We start from the raw sequence: 6,187 nt of genomic DNA, 5'->3' as shown, positions 1-6,187 counted from the left end.
CAGTTGGCGTTTGCAATGTGACTTCTACTCGGCGATATATGACCATTTTGTGTCGATTCGCCGTAAAACCCAACTCAGTCAGTCAATGCATACATCCAGTCTGTCAATCAAACTGATAATGTTGACCAATAAGATAACGCCTCATCAATTAGCCCGTTACGTTTGTTGCTATGCCGCCATTGTGTCTCACAAGCTTTCGTATCTAAGCAGCTGCAGAGTGTAGTCGGTTAAAAGAAAAAGGCGTTTTGACAGGAGGACAACATTTTAAAAGTTGAAATATGGTTCGAAGGTGTGCATGGGGCACCTGTAATGCAGATGTTCGTTACCCGGATCGCCTAGCTGGATCGTATCTTGTGAGTTTTCCAAATCCAAAAGTTGACTTAGAAAGATGTCTACGATGGATAAAAGCATGTGGAAGGCCCCATACCCAATTCAAGTGTCGACAATATTGATAGATAAAACAAGGCTGTATGTTCAAAAGTAAGTCATATTATTGTTTCTGTTGTAAACTATTTTTATTTCTTTTTAATTAAAAACTTTTAAGCTTTATTTGTCTGTGTGTTATAACCTAGTAACAGTTTTTGTCGAGCCCGCTTGCGGAAGCGAAGACATAGTTGTCCAAATGTCTGTTCGGTGTATGTGCGTGAGTGCGTCCGTCCGGATTTGTTTTTCCGGACCATAACTTTGACATGCATGGAGCAATCTTGTTTATATTTGGTATGAATGTTAACCTCAGTGAGACGGAGTGTCATGCGCAAACCCCAGGTTCCTATCTCAATGGTCAAGGTCACACAGGTCAAAGGCAAATTCAAAAATGACTTTGTCCGGAGCATTTCTTCTTCATGCATGGAGGGATTTTGATGTAACTTGGCACAACTGTTCACCATCATGAGACGGAGTGTCATGCGCAAGAACCAGGTCTCTGGATCTAAGGTCAAGGTCACACTTAGAGGTCAAAGGATACAGGAATGACAACTTTGTCCGGAGCATTCCTTCTTCATGCATGGAGGGATTTTGATGTAACTTGGCCCAAATGTTCACCTCCATGAGATGGAGTACCATGTGCAAGAACCAGGTCCCTAGATCTAAGGTCAAGGTCACACATAGGTCAAAAGTCAGATACAAGAATGACTTTGTCTGGGGCATTTCTTTTTTATGTATAGAGGGATTTTGATGTAACTTGGCACAATTGTTCATTATCATGCGACGTAGTGTCATGCGCAAGATCCTAGAATTACTTCCCTTTGTTGTTACTATAAATAGCTTATATTTGTAACTTTTTTATTACTGGTCGTAGGGAAAAATCAAGACCACTTTTCTGTAGTACAACATGCATGTTACATCCAATTTTCAGGTGTTTTTTTACCTATCTCTACTGGTGCGGATTTTTGTGTGGACTTAGAATTTTTTTATTATTGTTTTTTAGATTTACGTTCTTTTGTTGTTACTTTAAGGTAGTTCTGCACGTTTGGTTCCAAATTTTTTCTGCAATGTAGAATTTGATTAAACTCTGAAATTTCAAAACTTCAGAATATACCTAGAAAATTCAGCAATTGAAAAATATAGGGTCGTGTGCTTGATTTTTTGCTAGACTGATTTGAAAAACATAGACCTGACGCAATTTTTCATAATGGAAGTCTTTGGGAAAATCATAACTTTCATAACATTTTCGCGAATAGAAAATTTTCTACAATGTAGAATTTAATGAAACTTCCCACAGTTATAAATAGGCATATGGCCTATAATGTGGTGAAATAAAATGTATAGGTCCGTGTGCTTAATTTTGAGATATTTGATCATGACTAAAGTAAACCGCACTTTTCACGCTAATTTTAAGGCATTATTTTGAAGTTTTAACGTGTCAGATGTTTTAATGTCATATTTCAACTTTAGAAAAACAGTACCAGTGCCATAGTAATAAATTTACACATAGGTTGCTATTAGTTCATAAAATGATTTTCATTTCCGTACGCCAAATCCAGGCTTTATTCCACGTTTTCCGGATAAATGACGTTACGTCATCACTTCCGGTTTATCAAACGTGCAGAACTACCTTGAATAACTTATATTGTAACTTTTTGCAATCTCTTTTTATTTGGCGTAAATGTTTGCCTGAACGAGACAAGGAGTGTCATGTACAACTCTCAGTCCTTTTGACAGCTGGCGGGCTCGACATATTGCCCGTGGGCATCCAGTTATGTATAAGTTGTTAACATAGTATTTATCTACAGTGATTTACCAAATTTTATAAATTACTTTTATATGTATTGTATTTTCTCTGCAGCATATCGTGGGCGTAAATGGTCCGACAGAACTCTACCCATATCCTATACAAGCTGACGGCGCCGATTCTACGCCTTGCAGACCACTCCCGAAACGGAGAAAAATCTCATTTTTGAGCCAAGCCAAAGAAAATTTACAAACAGGATGGTAAGTTTCTTGCTTCATTTTTTTTTTCAACACGTACAATTTCAACAAATTCGCAACAATATTTAGGTATTACCCAAGCAAAATTTCATCAATATATGCTTGAATAATCAAATGTGAAACTAACTAAATATTCAAAAATATCTACATGTATATAAACTAGTAAGATAATATGCAGCTTTTCTAAAAAAAATGTCTCTAAATTACAGCAATCTGACGGAAGATGTTTCAGTGAAGTTCGAGGTACCCACCGTTGACTCCTACTCTCAAACAAACGAGTCCTGTAAGTACATGCATAATCAATCCATTTTCAAAAACGGAATGGCAAATGTTTTAAAGAAAATTGCTAATTTCTTGAGCATTTCTGCCATGAAATGGACATCAGGCTGAATTCTCTCCACAAAAATATCGGATTCATTTTGGGTGAAAACAGTAACGTCGCAAAAATCACAACCTGTTATTAAAAGTTGACCTTGAACCTAAAGATAATATCCATGATCCCTTTTAAGGGAAATATCTCCACTTGAATCTATCTGTAAGCAGAAGTCTTTGACATCATGACAAGCTTTCTTCACTGACATTCCCGTGCACTATAGGGACATTTTATTTCGATAATCCCAGTTTGACCATTGTCACAAATTTTTCCATCCGGTGTTGCACCAATGAAAGGGAATTCGCTGCAGACTACAAAACCACATTCATGAAGATGGCGATCTGAATACTTCGTTAAGTATTTTGCCTTTGCTTTTCATTCGTTTCTTCGGTCATATTCTAATGATTTTGCATACACATTTCTCGTGCTAAATATCCGAGAAAGAAACTTGTCATTTGGTTCTTTTTTCCTCTTGAGAATGTCAGGAAATGTAGATGCTGTTACCCGCTTTTCTTGTGCATTATGCCAGCCGGTGCTGTCTGCCTGGGACCTAGTATCGAACTCGAGCGTACTAGGGTTTTCTACCATGAATGTCTTATTTAAAACTTTGAATTCTTCCGGAAGAGTTACGTGCGGTGTCCTGTTAACAGACGTATCTCCACATCCTATATAATTGTGTCTTGTTGGAATTTGTTCCATCTTGTTGTTTGTCGTCTAAAACGAAATAAAACACGTTTTTCATATATATTTCCAGGGCTATTCAAAAAACAGCGTAATATCCAAATTAGAGGATCAACTGAACGAAAAACAGAACTACATTACTCAGCTTCAGAAGTCGATTGCTACAAAAGATGCAAAGATTAAGTATTTGGAAGAGGAGATGGCAAAACGAAATCAGTTCTCGGTTGCAGAAATTGTTAAAAGACAGAAACGCGTGAAAAATCTGTTCAAATATTTTTGTTTGTTTTGGGTTTAACGCCGTTTTTCAACAGTATTTCAGTCAAGTAACGGCGGGCAGTTAACCTAACCAGTGTTCCTGGATTCTGTACCAGTACAAACCTGTTCTCCGCAAGTAACTGCCAACTTCCCCACATGAATTATCAGAGGTGGAGGACGAATCATGTCAGACACAATGTCTTTTATCAAATCGTCACGGAGAACATACGCCCCGCCCGGGGATCTAACCAGCGACCCTGCGATCCGTAGACCAACGCTCTCGCTACTAAGCTAATCGGGCGGGCTTGTTTAAATATTACACTGGAATAACATATATTAGATTTCTATCCCTGTTTACTTTTCTTCTTCCTGGTAATGATGAAAGCTGTACAGTTAAGTACGAGTCCGGTCGAAGAGACATATATAGTTTAACAAATGAAAATGCGCTTCTGTTAACACTCTGTCGTTTAATGCATGGCTTTGGTCTTAAAGACTTAGCAATGCGGTTTTGTTTGAGTACTCAGTCGGCCAGTGTGGTATTTAGCACTTGGATAAATCACATGTATTTCAGGTTGGCCCAGAGACAACTTTGGCCACATAGAGATACCATAATTTCTAACATGCCGACGGATTTCAGAGAATTCCCGACGACGCTAATAATCATAGACGGAACTGAGTCGAAAACCCAGACTCCTTGTGCTTTAGGATTACAAAGTCACTGTTACAGTGACTACAAATTTAGTACCACTCTTAAAGCCCTATTGATTGTGACCCTAGAGGTTCTGTAATTTTTATATCAGAACTATTTACCGGATCGATATCGGACAAAATAATATGCGAGGAAAGTGGATTTTATAATTTGTTAAAGTTATTAAAAGACGCCGGATATGTTAATGATGGAGATGCCATTACGGCAGATAAAGGCTTTACAGTTAAAGAAGAATTGAAAAAACTTGGCATCAATCTAAACATTCCTCCACATGCAGCGTCCGGAGCTCAGATGTCAGTCTCGGACACATCGCTAACTCAGAAAATAGCTAAGCATAGAGTTCACATTGAACGTGTGATTGCTCAAGTTAAGACGTACAAAATTTTGTCGTGTAAAATCCCTACGTCATTATTTAAACAAATTAACAAGATATGGTCTGTCTGTTGTATTCTTACATTATTTCAGGATGTCTTTATCAAAGATAAACCAAACGTCAACTGATTAGGCATATGTGAGAAGTCCCAATGTGTGAAAGTTTGCTATATACTGAAACATGTTTTATTTCTTCTTTAAACTTATTTCACTGATTTGATTGTCCTGTTTAATGTGGCGATTCACTTAGATTTCCAAACCTAGGTATTATTGTTATTTGCGTGATTTACCTGGTAACTGAGAAGAGATCCTAAAGGAACAGGGCCGAATACTGTGTTTTTCATTGGAACGTCTCTACTAACACTCAAATTCCGTTCAAATGGCGTCCCGTTGATTTGCGACAAATTTTCTACATCTAACTTTGTTAATCTAGGAATTCTGAAATGTCAGATAAATCTTTTTTGTAAAACAATGTACATTGCAGGGACAAAATTAGATCGCAGATATTAGATATTTTCTCAGCTGCTTTTAGAATTAGCACGTGATAAGACAACTTTCAACAATTTTAAAGCTTGCTGTAATTAATGCACAAGAACACGTTAATAAGTAGCATTGAGTTATTAAACGATGATAAATGTACCACATATTAAAACATATTCAAACATATTAACACCTGCTGATTTGTTTGTCTGTTTATTTGGTAAAATATTTTTATCAGTTATAGTACCACTTACTTGAAATTAACATCGATACGGCACTCGATAGGCTTCCGTTTTCGATCCTCAGTGGGTCGCGCAACAACTACGTTGTTCAAAGACACTGGTTTAACTTTATCAGTCCGAGAGACATTCCATTGCTGCGGGATGCTGGTGCAGCTTTGTTCTGCAGGGACACGCTTAAAGTTGTGGAATTTCAGCCCACCTAACGATTTGTTTAAACCGATAACGTGAGAACAATGTCCATTTAATCTGAAAGTAAAATAAGGTATATAGAATGTTAAATGCTTTTTCTAAGGCACTGGCCTCCACATCGTACGACAACAAAAATGATTTTTTAGATATCAGAAAATTATATTGCTATTTTTCTTACGAAGGCCGTAAAACTTAATTATTGACAGATTATATTATGAAAACACATAAGAATTAGATGTAGTTACGATTTTTTTTTTCATTCAAAATTGAAAAGCGAACCGAAACTGCCTTAAGTTATAAAGCTTTACATTTAACAATCGTTAAGTACGTATTCTTCAAGGATGAATATCCAACAGGGAAAGCCAAGTTCTAAAAACGTGAATTTTTACCGCGCATTTGTTAAAAACGTGTATTAATTGCAATCATTTTAGATGCTGATTGTTGAAAAATGATTTAGAT

The 6,187-nt window shown here is 36.9% G+C and overlaps 1 pseudogene; it reads left to right on the top strand.

The window, feature by feature from the left end:
• The first annotated feature begins 388 nt into the window (after positions 1-388).
• On the top strand, positions 389-4,946 carry LOC128549991 (uncharacterized; annotated as a pseudogene).
• The last annotated feature ends 1,241 nt before the right edge of the window (positions 4,947-6,187 follow it).

Source organism: Mercenaria mercenaria, chromosome 17 (assembly GCF_021730395.1).
Source record: "Mercenaria mercenaria strain notata chromosome 17, MADL_Memer_1, whole genome shotgun sequence".
Classification (NCBI taxonomy): Eukaryota; Metazoa; Mollusca; class Bivalvia; order Venerida; family Veneridae; genus Mercenaria; species Mercenaria mercenaria.
Note: the sequence above shows the minus strand (reverse complement) of the source record. Positions and strands in the feature narration are given on the sequence as shown.